A 13,845-nucleotide genomic window follows, 5' to 3' on the forward strand; every position below is an offset into this window, starting at 1 on the left:
TATGTATATCATATGTACCATATACCATATATATATTGGTGTCTTTCAAGCCATCACTACACTGTGTGGGTTTTTTGCCTGTTGAAAAGAGCGAGGCCAACTGGGAAGAAAACACCCCACAATAAGCCTGACACGAGTGATTGATTGGCCCTTGATTTGTGAAATGTAATTCTGCCAACTCCTAATGGGCACGGGCAGCCTCCATATAGCAAGGAGTGGAAGGTGGAGCTGTCAGAGGACAGCATGGCCAATACCCAAGCTCAGGTGCTTGATAAAGAGCAAAACAGAATAAACCATTGTGAAGCTGGAACGGCCAACTTAACTCCACCCTGCTCCTAAAGCATCCTACTTTTTGCTTCATGCAAGTAAGCAACAAAATGTTGATCATTGGATCCCTGCTTGAATTTTGTCCAACTATTTCAACTCTCTAACCCATGATTTTGGAAGGTTGCCATAGCATGCATTAATTTATTGCTTTTTTAAAAATTCTTTTCCCATTTCCAATACTCTAGATTCTATCCATTAAACATGTGCTATAAAAGACTTTACAGCATCTTTCATTCATTCAATCACATTTATTGAGCGCTTACTATGTGCAGAGCACTGTATTAAGTGCTTGGAATGTACAGTTCGGCAACAGATGGAGACAACCCCTGCCCAACAACAGGCTCGTGTTCATTCAATCATATCTCTTGAGTGCTTACTGTGTGAAGAGCACTGTACTAAGTGCTTGGGAGAGTACAATAGAATAATAGACACATTCCCTGTCCACAATGAGCTTACAGTTGAGGGGTTGAGCTTAGAGAAGCAGTGTGGCTCAGTGGAAAGAGCACGGGCTTGGGAGTCAGAGGTCATGGCTTCGAATGCCGGCTCGGCCACTTGTCAGCTGTGTGACTTTGGGCAAGTCACTTCACTCCTCGGTGCCTCAGTTCCCTCATCTGTAAAATGGGGATTAAGACTGTGAGCCCCACGTGGGACCACCTGATTCCCCTGTGTTCCCCCAGCGCTTAGAACAGTGCTCGGCACATAGTAAGCGCTTAACAAGTACCAACATTATTATTATTATTATTATTACAGTCTAGAGGACCCTCTCCTGCCTATTCTGGGCCCCCGCAGGTTGTGGCTGGCATGGTGGACAGAGTGTGAATGGTGTTGTCCAAGCAATTAGCACTAAAATCAATTTCTCTGTCCAGGTTCATGATCCTTTAGACTCAGGATGGAGGCTATCCCTTACCTCTTGACTGGTGATTCAGTTAGTATTCACATGTAACCTTTTTGCCTTCACATCTCCGACTCCCATCTTTTTATCAGTAGGAAAGCCCAATCTTTCCCCCCAAAATATGCTTATTACCTTTTCCTACAATTCTCAATCATAGGCTTTCACAGAGTGCATAGGTCAATAATAATAATTCTGGTACTTGTAAAACGCTTACTATGTGCCAAACACTGTTCTAAGTGCAGAGTTAGATCCAAGTTAATCAGGTTGGACACAGTCCCTGTCCCATGTGGGGCTCACAGTCTCAATTCCCGTTTTCCAGATGAGGTAACTGAGGCTCAGAGAAGTGAAGTGACTTGCCCAAGGTCACACAGCAGACAAGTGGTGGAGCCGGGATTAGAACCCATGACATTCTGACTCCCAGGCCCGTGCTTTATCCATTACGTCATGCTGCCGATGTGATCGCCATAGTACAATTCCAGTCATTCACCAACTCAGTTCCAATCTTAATAATAATGTTGGTCTTTGTTAAGCGCTTACTATGTGCCGACCACTGTTCTAAGCGCTGGGGGAGACATAGGGGAATCAGGTTGTCCCATGTGGGGCTCACAGTCTTCATCCCCATTTTCCAGATGAGGGAACTGAGGCACCGAGAAGTTAAGTGACTTGCCCAAAGTCACACAGCTGACAAGTGGCCAAGCCGGGATTTGAACCCATGACCTCTGACTCCCAAGCCCGGGCTCTTTCCACTGAGCACGCAATCTTCCAGTTTAGTGATATTTGGCTAAACCCCATTTCATCCAATTGCACAGCTGCTAGTTTACAACCGTGCAAGTTGAGGCTGCTGATGTTTAGAGTTTATTAAGAAGCCGTTTCAACAAAGGCAGTCTGTGATTGTGATTTCTTTCTGTCCCTAACAGAGATTAAAGAAACCCAGACTTGTGATTTTTGAGCCCAGAGAGAGTTCTCATCAAGGATCCACAAGAGCTCTATCCAAATGTATGAATAACAATGCTAATGGAAATGCAGTTAGAATCCAGTCTAATAGAAGGAGGAAGAATGCATTAGTCGGAAAAAGAGCCATTTCTGTGCCCTAGTGAAGAGTGATTGAGTTCCATTTCCCTACCCCTCTTATATTCATGGGGTGGGTCTGTCTGTGTATTGCTGTTTGCTTTATTTACAAACACCCTCCTAAAAATCAGTAATAGCAGCAAAGCCTGAAAAAAGCCCAGAAGTGAAGGTTTGGAGAACTGAATTCTTGATCCCTCAACAGTGATTGTTATCCCCAAACTTTCTTTTCTCCAGATTAGACAGTGTTGTTGGTTCATTTTTATCTTTCTATATAGGAACTTATTTGTACTGGAAATAATGAGTCCTTTCCTCTTGGATGTTTCCAATTTCTCATGCATTGCTGGAGTTCTTGTTAGAACCTTTTTTTCTATTGGTGCTATTAGGAACAGTCTATCTGATGCAGGTTGCTGGGAGTGAGGAAAATAATAATAATAATAACACTAATAACAATGGTAATAGCAATGGTAGTATTTGTGAAGCACTTACTCTTTGTCAAGCACTGTGCTAAGTGCTGGGCTAGATATGAGGTAATCCCACCCGGTACAGTCCCTGTCCCATATGGGGCTCACATTCTAAAGGAGTGCTGTTGCATCCCCGTTTTACAAATGAGGAAACCGAGGCTCAGATAAATTAAGTGAGTTGTCCGAGGTCATCGAGCAGACAAGTGGTTGAGCCGGAATTAGATACTATTGAATGAAAGGTTCTCTGCCTCCCAGGCCTGTGCTCTTTCAACTTTTGAAAAGCAGCCTGAAAAGCAGAATGAAAAGATTTACACCCCAAAATTTGTGGGGCTTTTTTGCTTGACATTAGAATTTGGGAGAATTTGCATGGAGTCGAGGGGTAAAATCAATGTCCAACTGGTAATGGTTAGGGTAATTGACTCTCCCATCCTAAATAATGGGTTCAGTTACTGAGCTGAGAACCTGAGAGTGAAGGAATCGATTATCATGCAAGTGGCTTGTGCAGACCCATTCATGCTTACATCCCTGTTTCTGCTGGGGCATTGTGTGCCACAAGGGAATAAGCGCTTAGTACAGTGCTCTGCCCACAGTAAGCGCTCAATAAATACGATTGAGTTGAATAAATGAATAGGGGAACAGGGGTGCAGCATGTTGTGAAGCGCACACAACCCTTTTATCTACATTTACTGGTGATAAGAATGCTTATACATCTAAATCTTTAACTAACTTTCCCCCAATCCTCTGACCCCTATAAACCTTGATGATGGAGTGCAAGCGTGTTGTAATTGCTTTCGCTCAACTCTTCTGACATTCTGCTCAGACTATTAGCCCACCAGGCTAGATCCTAATAACTTTGAAAATGGGCCGTTGGTTTCCATGGCAACTAATTTTAAGGCTAAATTTATAAGCTCTGTATTTGATTCAAGCACTATTTTAATTATTGCTGGTATTTGCATTCTTTAATAACCCGGCCTTGTATAATGTCTTGTGGTCATGCTACAAAGGGAGCTCGTGATGAGTTGCAGTGGCCAGATTACAACACACTTTTCACTCTTCCTCCCGCACATTTCCGCTGACTCATTCATAGTATAAGGAAGGACATCAAGCCAAGCATCACGGTAACTCCACGGAGAGCTTTCCCTTTAATTATTTCATTGCACGTCCGTGCTGCCGCTTGACATTTAGCATTGGCGTCTTATATTTGTAAGTGACTTAGGAGGATATTTATCTAATCTTCTTCTGTTTTCCCTGTGGGCCAGGCAAGTGGGGAATGCAATTTTGAAGAGAATGTGGAGCAGTGAATGGCCACTGACCGTATACTTCCCTGAGCCCGGAAACTGCTCCCTTTCTGGTTCAGTCCCGATGGGAGAACAAAGCCTGGAGAACTCAAGGGTCTGTGTTTTTCCAGGGTGACCATAGGCAGTCCTGCTTTGTGACCTAGGGCAGGGGTGACCATGTGTCAGGAACTGAAGCAGGATGGCCCAGCGGACAGAGCATGGACATGGCAGTTGGAAGGACGTGGGTTCTAATTCCGGCTCCGCCACTTGTGTGCTGTGTGACCCTGGGCAAGTCTCTTGGCTTCTCTGGTCCTCAGGTACCTCATCTGTAAAATGGGGATTAAGGCAGGGAGCCCCATGTGGGACAGGGACTGTATCCAACCTGATAAGCTTTTATCTACCCCAGGTCTTAGGACAGTGCCTGGCACATCTTAAGCGCTTAGCAAATACCATTAAAAAAAAGTCCCAAACCAAACTCTCGATACAGCCAAGAGGTATGGCTGTAGAATATAATTTATTAATCTCCGTTTTCCCCGTCTCTTCTCACTTGACCCCTATGAGCTTTGGTTTTGGGCGTTCTCACCCAAATGCTTAGGTCACTGCACTTGATGAATGCCACTGATTGATGCAATTTAATAATATTTTGCAAGAGAAAGCTTTGGACGCAGAGCAGACCATCTGAACGTGGGGCTGCGTCACCAAGGACTTTGATTTAGAACCACAGTTTAGGACCTGTGAGTCTGCACCAGTAACATCTGCCTGGAAAATTTTCAGTCTCATCCCAGGCTAATGAACTTGTGAGTTTTCTGAAATGGAGAGTCTAATTAGAGAATAGCAGGGTGCCTTTTTTGTGCTCATGGTGTAATCTAGAAGTCTCTTTAGGTGTGGAGAATTGTACTTTCCAAGCACTTAGTACAGTGCTCTGCACACAGTAAGCGCTCAATAAATATGATTGAATGAATGAATGAGAAAAGAAACAGAGCCGCTGAACGTTGAAAAGAGTGCTTTATGGTTGGGCACACATACAAGCTGGTGGGCATAGGCATGTATTATACCCAGAACCATCTCTTGGCCTGGCAAACAGTCCGATCTGTTCAATCAATCAATCAATTGATCAGTCAGTTGTATTATGGAGAACTTACAGTATACAGAGGACTGTAGTCAGCGTTTGGTGAAGTAAAATACAAGTGAGTAGATATGATCCCTTTGTTTATGGTATTTAAGTGCTTTCTATTGCCAGGAACTGTTCTAAGTGTTGGGGTAGATAGAAGTATTAGGGTTGGACATAGGTCCTGTCCCTCATGGAACTCATAGTTTTAATCCTCATTTTACAGATGAGGGAAATGAGACCCAGAGAAGTGAAGTGACTTGCCCAAGGGCACACAGCAGACAAGTAGCAGAGCTGTGATTAGACCCCAGGTTCTTCTGACTCCCAGGTCCATTCTCTATCCACTAAGCCATACTACTGCCCTCAAGATCTTCTAGCCCGATCAATAGATGTTCAAAGAAATTACAGGAAAGGGGAGCAACAGGGTATAAGAACATACAGCAGGGGTTGGGTGAGTTTCAAAGTGCTTAGTAGCACCCAAGTGCGTAGGTGAAGCAGAGGGGAGGGTTAATGAATAAGGTGAGAAGCTACCTTGCCTGCACCAGCTCCACATTTGTTCCACTGATTTGTTCCTGAAGTTAATGAGATCGATGCGTATAAACCCGTGTTTCAAAAGTCCATGGTGACATATGCACCTTCGCACATACACTTATCACCACCCAGGTGATATGATGGTGGTGGATGGTGAGATATGTGGTCTAGTTGAAAGAGCAGGGAACTGGAAATCAGGAGACATGAGTTCTAATTCTGATTCTGCTACTTGCCTACTGTGTAATCTTCAATAAGTCCTTTAACTTCACTGGCCCTCAGCTTCCTCATCTGTAAAATGGGTACTGAATAATTCTTTTCCTTCCTACTTAGGTTATGAGTCCCTTTTGGGCTTATCTTATATCTCCCCAGTGCTTAGGTCGGTGTTTTGTATACGATAAGGGATTAACAAATGCCACTTTTTATTATGATTAGCAATGTCTGCTCCACCAGTTTTACTGAACTTCCGCCTTCTGAATGCTTTTGGAATGCAAGAAGACTTTTTGGATATATCTGTGTCGAATAGCCATCTGGTCCACTTCTTCCCACATCTGAAGGAGCCTGAAGTATAGATCCTCAGTGCATCAGACTCACTGCATACCCGCTAAAGGCCCCCCAGGTTAGCTAAGAGGTTTAACCGCTGAGAGAGCCCCAGTTCATGATTTGTCTTTTACTCTGTAAACCTGTTAGATTGGAGACACTTTGTAGGTAGAAATTTTACCTTCTACCTCTTCTCACCGGAGGACTTGTACCATTGCTCTGCACACTGTAGTTAATAGGTTCTGTTGATTGCCAGACCATGCAGCTGTTTTGGCTTCCTTCATAGTACAAACACATCATTTCCACTGTCAACTGTCTTGCAACAGTCCCTTGTAGCGGGATTACCATTCTCCTACCATCGTATCTAAGTTTCTCCTTATCGTTCCAAGCGGTAGCCGTTTTGGTTTACTGAAAATCTCATACTTGGCTGTTCTGTATCGGTACGTTCTGGGACATGGCCTATTTCTCACTGGGCGTTTTTTCCTCCTGTGCTACTTACTTCCAGTTCACAGTTATTACATGACCTTAAATTGGGACTAAATCAGAGCAAACCTTAACTTTAATGTCCCAGGTCTAAATCTAAGTGTCCGCACAAGTGTCATCCCTCTCTGCCCTTGATACTCTTGCCGTACTGGTTTGTGTAACCCGAGTGCATATAAGAGCATCCTTTTTATTTTTGCATCTACGATCTGAGAAGCAGCATGAACTTTGTAAAGAGCACTGGCATGAGAGTCAGAGCACCTGGGTTCTAATCCGAGCCCTGCCAATTGCTTGCTGTGTAATTTTGGGCAAGTGGCTTAACTTCTCTCTTCCTTATTTTCCTCAACTGCAAAATGGGGATTCAGTTCTACTCCCTCCTTCTTAGACTTTGAGCCCCTTGTGGGACAGGAACTGTGTCCAACCTAATTAACTCATATCTACCCTAGCCTAGTACAGTGCTTGACACATAGTAAGGACTTAACAAATACAATAGGTATAATCATCATCATCATCATCATAAAAGATCCATTTTGATAATTAGGAAGGATGTGGATTAGTCTCAGCTTTGTGAATTAGGGAGTTTAAGGATAATTGGGCTCTCAGTTCCATAAACCTTTCAACCCTGTTTCAATTTTGGACAAAGGGTGTCCCTTGAGACAGGGCTGGGATTAGAACTTGGTTCCTCTGATTCCCGGGCCCATACTATTTCAGGTAGGCCTCTCTGCTACCCTAGCTATCCTCCGTAATCTTGACCATCTATTTTTCCAGACTCCTGGCAGGCCTATTTTTCTCACACAATGCCATAGTTGATTATTCTATCATAACCGAAGCAGCATGGCCTAGTGGCAAGAGCTGTATATAGCTGTATATATTTTCTCAGCTGTATATATTTCCGTTACCCTATTTATTTTGTTAATGAATTGTACATCGCCTTGATTTTATTTAGTTGCCATTGTTTTTACGAGATGTTCTTCCCCTTGACTCTGTTTATTGCCATTGTTCTTGTCTGTCCGTCTCCCCCGATTAGACTGTAAGCCCGTCACACGGCAGGGACTGTCTCTATCTGTTGTCGACTTGTTCATCCCAAGCGCTTAGTACAGTGCTCTGCACATAGTAAGCGCTCAATAAATACTATTGAATGAAAAGAGCTTGGGCTTGGGGGTCAGAGGTTGTGAGTTCTAATTCCAGCTCTGTCAGTTTTCTGCTGTGTGACTGTGGTCAAGTCACCTAACTTCTCTATGCCTCAGTTACCTCATCTATAAAATGGGAATTGAGACTGTGAGCCCTGTGTGGAACAACCTGATCACCCTGTATCTACTCCAGTGTTTAAAACAGTGCTTGGCACATCGCAAGTACTTAACAAATACCATTATTATTATTGTTCACTGCTGAGCAAGCATCCTCATATTTACCAGGCGAGGGCTAGAACCCAGGTCTAGGCTCTTCTCACTGGATCAGTAGGGCTAAACAACTGAGTGAGATTATCTGTAATATGTTTCACACCCACGTCCACCGCCCCCTCATAAAAAGAAAAGAAAGAAAAAAAATCTTAGAGCAGTTGGTAACCGGACTCTTGTGGAATTCATGCTGTGGTGCTCTCATTGGGGCTTATCGTTGAATTAAATCTTGTTGTTCAGGTTTCAAATAAGGAGCAACTAAAATACTTGGTTAGATTGATGTCACCTTGTCTTTATTCTGTTCTCTGGGGGTTCTGATCCCTTGAGGCTCGCCGAGGAGGGTTAGGAAATCAGCAGTAAACCTGACTAAACTTTGTGGCAGGTACAGCATGTAGCTGTCAGCAATTCCCTGTGTGAGGTTTGCCCACACAGGCATAAGCACTACATTTCCACCCACGGAATTGGATCCTTTCAGTCAGGTAGGAGCCACAGCCAGAAAACAAGAGGCTATTCCTGAAGAGGTGAATGGATCTTTCCACAGCTTTGGAAAACAGCAGGACCTAACAGATAAACTGCAGCATTTGTCAAAAACAGTGGTTAGGGAGATGAACGTTCAAAAAAATCCCCAAATCTGCCCCTGTGGAGGGCCCAGGTGCTGCATCTGTTCTACCGCTTGCCTCTTTTTAAAAATAAACAGTGGGACCTGGATAAATTGAATTGGCAATCAAATGGCAGTCAGAAAACAGGAGATGTTACAATGTCAATAATAGTTATGGATTTGTTGATTTGAAGGGCTAAAATAGGTGGAAAAGTTCTTGGGACTCTTCTCTTCAGACCCTTTTGTTCTCTCTCCGGTGTGGAGTATTGGGCTCTGCACACAGTAGGCTCTAAATAGTTAGGATGGATTGATTAAAAATAATTTGAAATTTCTAGCATCATCACCCCCCATAAGACTCTAGGAAATAATGTCCCTCATCCTTTTCATTTATAAAGCAAAAGTATGGAAACAAGATAGCGATGATTTTTTTTTCTAACTTTAACAGTGTTCTAAAAAAAAAAAAATTAGCAGGCTCCAACCTTCACTTTCCACAAATGCTGGTATCCTATTGATGAGGCATCAATGAGGGCAACATCAATTATTTCATGTTTACTGAGCACTTCATTTAGGCAGAGCACTGTACTAAGCTCTTTGGAGGAAACAATATAATGTTGGGATTTGTTAAGCGCTTACTATGTGCAGAGCACTGTTCTAAGCGCTGGGGTAGATATAGGGTAATCAGGTTGTCCCACATGAGGCTCACAGTCTTAATCCCCATTTTACAGATGAGGTAACTGAGGCACAGAGAAGATAAGTGACTTACCCACAGTCACACAAGCGGTGGAACCAGGATTCGAGCCCATGACCTCTGACTCGCAAACCCGTGCTCTTCCCACTGAGCCACACTGCTTCTCTAGTATATGTTAATATATGTAAATATAATATATATATGTTAATATGATTAACATCAGGTAGCATGAAACACAGGATCAAATCTAAGGTCAGATTTTCAATATGTATCAGTGGAAAGAGCCTGGGCTTCGGAGTCAGAGGTCATGGGTTCGACTCCCAGCTCTGCCACTTGTCAGCTGTGTGACTATGGGCAAGTCACTTAACTTCTCTGTGCCTCAGTTACACCATCTGTAAAATGGGGATTAACTGTGAGCCTCACGTGGGACAACCTGATTACCCTGTATCTTCCCCAGTGCTTAGAACAGTGCTCTGCACATAGTAAGTGCTTAACAAATACCAACATTAATTCATAAATTAATTAATATTTTCAACAACCTTATTGCCTCTATCACATATCTGGGCCTTGTCAGTCTTTATGGCTATGTTTTGGACTTCATCTCAGTGGAAGCAGAAGAGTGAGTTAGCCAATATGATGAATCAAAGCCTAAATGAAGGGTGAGTTGATTGGCTGTTATCTTGGGCAGTGATCCTGGGTTTTTGATGTGGCAGTGTTCTCGGTGGTTTGAAAGCCAACAGACAATCAGTCCTATTTATTGAGCACTTACTTTATGCAGTACACTGTCCTAAGTGCCTGCAAGTGTACAGTGTGACAGTCAGTAGACACGTTCCCTCTCCACAAGGAACTAGAGTGGGATACAGACAATGAATAAATATAGTAGAAATATGTTCCTGAGTGTTGTAAGGGCTCACAGCCAGCTATGGCATTTAAATTATGGGCCTTGAGTACTTAAGTGAGTATTTAATTAGCATGAAGTAGAAGTTAGGGCTATGAGGTAGCAAGATTAGAAATCACCTGAAGATGCTTCAGAAAGATGAGTTAAACTTCGGGTTATAGGTCACTATGGTATAAAACATACTTATGGAAAACATTTTTCGGTTGCCATCAGAGGAAGTTTATCTTGACAGGTGATTTTATTTTTAAAATCAAATTCTGCTGATTTTGTACCCAGAACAGAACGTTTCGGGGTTTATAGGCCTAAATGTGGTCAAATGTGTCTAAAATTGAATTTTTCATAGCAGTACAATCTTGGTTGCTAATTTGGTCGTAAGTCAGTTTGAATTTTGTAATTTAACCATTTTGTAAAATCTTTCAGTGATGTGGATATCTCACTCAATTATTATCTCTTTTCTTAATGGGACATAGTTGTTGCAATTTATTTCAAGTACATTAATGAAACAACTATTTAAAACTAAATGATCCCCTCCACCGTTGGGATATTACCTGGAAACATTAAAGGTGGTTAATTCCTATCACTTAAAACTGAATTAATACTATTGACATCAAAAAATAGCCTTTTAGACTTATTTCAAGATCAAAGACATCTCTGAAACGTCTCTAATAGAAATTCATCTTTTCAAGAAGCAAGTCTTTTGGAAACTTCATACAAGTCCAGCAAACCCAATAGTTAAACGTGGCGGTCCTGTGTATGATTAGTATTTGGTGAGCGCTGTTTAAAATATCCATATACACTTGGATTTGCATCCTTTCTTCACCCTTCCCTCAATCCCACAGAATTTAGGCACATATTCATAATTTATATTAATGTCTGTCTCCCCCTCTCGACTGTAAGCTTGTTGTAGTCAGAGAACATGTCTGTCAACTCTATTATATTGTTCTCTCCCAAATGCGTAGTACAGTGCTCTGCAAACATAAAGCGCTCAATAAATCCAGTTGACTGAGAGAAAAATTCAGTTCCCAAAGCAATTACGACCTCTTCCACTCCTACCTTAGACTATCATATGTTTGTATTTTCTGATCACTCTCATTCCCAGCAGAGAGCTTGAACTGAAAAAAAAAAGGCAGAAATTCAATCACAACATTATCATCATCATTCATGGTGTTTATTGAATGCTTAGCATGTGCAGAACAATGTACTGAGCATTTGGGAGTGTACAACAGAGTTGCTAGATACTTTCCCAGCCCTCCACGAGCTTACAGTCTAGAGGGAGAGACAATATACATAAATAATTCATAATGTATCATTTATAGATGTGTACATAAATGATGTGAGGGATATATTGATATTTCTTACATCGTCAAAAGCAGTTCAAGTTCTGTTTTTTTCAGTATTATATAATGAATTAAACCTAAGGAACAGACACTGTCACTAACTTTCAAGACCCCTCCTTTCCTATTCAGAAACTATTCTCTTTCTGGGAAAATATTTATTTTTCATTGGCACTCAGAGTTCTTTACGTTTCGAATTGAAAACAAGCTTTGCCTCAGACTAAATTTGGGGTGCAAGAAGACATGCCTTATTCTAGGTGACACAGTAGCAATTTTTACAGGAAGTTTAATCCCATAAGTATTGTCCTTCGAAGCTATTTGTTACATTAGGTGGGAGCTAGATAACAAATTAAAATAGGTCAAATTATGAAATAGTCCCTCTATTCTGAAATTCTTCAAAATTTAGGACTAGTTCATAATTTTAATTCAGTTCTACTTACACACAGTTCCCTAAGAGTTTCTGGAATGAAGAATTTTCAGGAAAAATACACCCACTGAATTATAGTGTTCACTTTGCCTGCCAAACCTGTGAACAAGCATTCCTTCCAATAGTGAGACATAGTGTCTCTAGAAAGACACCTGTCAAAAGTAGACCATTTCCTAATTCTGACAAGACCTTTTAGCCAAAATGTTTAGGGAAAAAACCTGCATTCTGGAAAAATTGAGTGTACTTCTTAGGAACACAGCTGCTATCAGAGAGTTGAACTCAATGACTTCAGGGTTATTCAAAGTAGAACTAGAGAATTTAGCACATCAATTTATTACCATTTTATTTCATTTTATTTTGAAAAGTAGTCTTTGGAAGAACTTGGGAATCCAAAGAAACTAATTTTGCTGTACATTTTTGCATGTTGAATAATTACAGAAGATCCATGTGCTTAATTTTGTGGTGAGTCTCTCAAGAGCTAAATGAAAAATACCACAATTTCAAGCAGCGCGAATACATCTTTCGGCAATCTTGTTGGTGCACCCTGCGTGTTTTTTAGAGGGTTTTAGTGTGAATACTGCCTACTGAAATTCTCGCACACTATGGCATCAATGAAGTTGGGTATGTCTCAGTCTTTAGGTTGATCTAAGCCCCAGCTGCATCAAAGCTATTTGGGAAAATGAGGGACAGAGGAAAAAGTGGATGAAGGCACTTTTAAAGATTAATGTTGTCTAGTTTTGTATTCTAATACAGAGTAACATGTTCTCTTCTGTTTCCTACCAACACTAAGCAAGATTTTACAATTTCAGTGCACTTTCTGATTATGTAATTAAGTAGCGACTCCATGTTCAAATGATTACATATATGAACACTAATCCTGTAATTAGACAATTACCCTTTATAAACATATAATTGGCATAAAATGACTTGAATAATCAAGGAAATTCATCTTCTATCAGAAGAAAATTGGAAGAAAATTAAATTCCACATTTATAGGATAACCTTAGTTTGCGTTGTTATGCATTCCATCTGGATTGCATTGACTTTTATAATAAACTTCAAAACCGGAAGAGCCCTCATTGTTGTTTTGATTGTAGTAATTGTCCTTAAGTGGAAAAAAAAACCCTTTTTATTAGGAACTTCTCACGTTGCCAATTCATTACCTAAGATTAGTCTTTATTGTTAATTTTACATTTAAGGTAGAGCCTATATAACCTAAGGTGAATTGCCAGACAGATTTGTGCCTGCCTCCTTGGAGAATGACTTAAGTGGAAGGAACTGAGGCACAGAGAAGTTAAGTGACTTGCCCAAGGCCACACAACCAAAAGTGGTGAAGCCAAGTTCTTTTTTCTCTCAGGCCCCAAGATTGCCACTTGTATGGTCTCTTTCCATGGAGAAAGGAGGCAGTCTTATCAATCCAATATTTAGGTTGCCCAAAGAACCAGCTTCCACCAGTCACTAGTATTTATTGAGCGACTACTCTGTGCAGGTCACTGTACTAAGGACTTAATTGAGTACAATTGAGTAGTAGACACAATCCCTGCCCTCAAAAAATTTAATCTAGCAGAATAGTTGGGCACTAAAATCAATCAATTAATCGTTTTTATCCAGTGCTCAATCCAGTGCCTGGCATATAGTAAGCACTTAAGAAATACCATAATTATTAATTATTATTGATCATTTTGCACAGACCCTGTAGTAAATGCTTGAGAGAAGACAAATCAATGGGGTCGGTAGACTTTATCCCTGACGTCATGGAGTTTACAGTCTGTATTTTACAGATAAAGAACAGACTATAGAGTGTGAGAAGCAGTCAGCCTAT

The 13,845-nt window shown here is 41.3% G+C and overlaps 1 protein-coding gene across 1 annotated transcript in view; it reads left to right on the forward strand.

The window, feature by feature from the left end:
* MDGA2 (MAM domain containing glycosylphosphatidylinositol anchor 2) overlaps nt 1–13,845 on the forward strand; it is a 434,436-nt gene that overhangs the window by 220,681 nt on the left and 199,910 nt on the right. The gene's annotated exons all lie outside the window — the stretch shown is intronic.

This window comes from Ornithorhynchus anatinus, chromosome 14 (assembly GCF_004115215.2).
Source record: "Ornithorhynchus anatinus isolate Pmale09 chromosome 14, mOrnAna1.pri.v4, whole genome shotgun sequence".
Lineage (NCBI taxonomy): Eukaryota > Metazoa > Chordata > Mammalia > Monotremata > Ornithorhynchidae > Ornithorhynchus > Ornithorhynchus anatinus.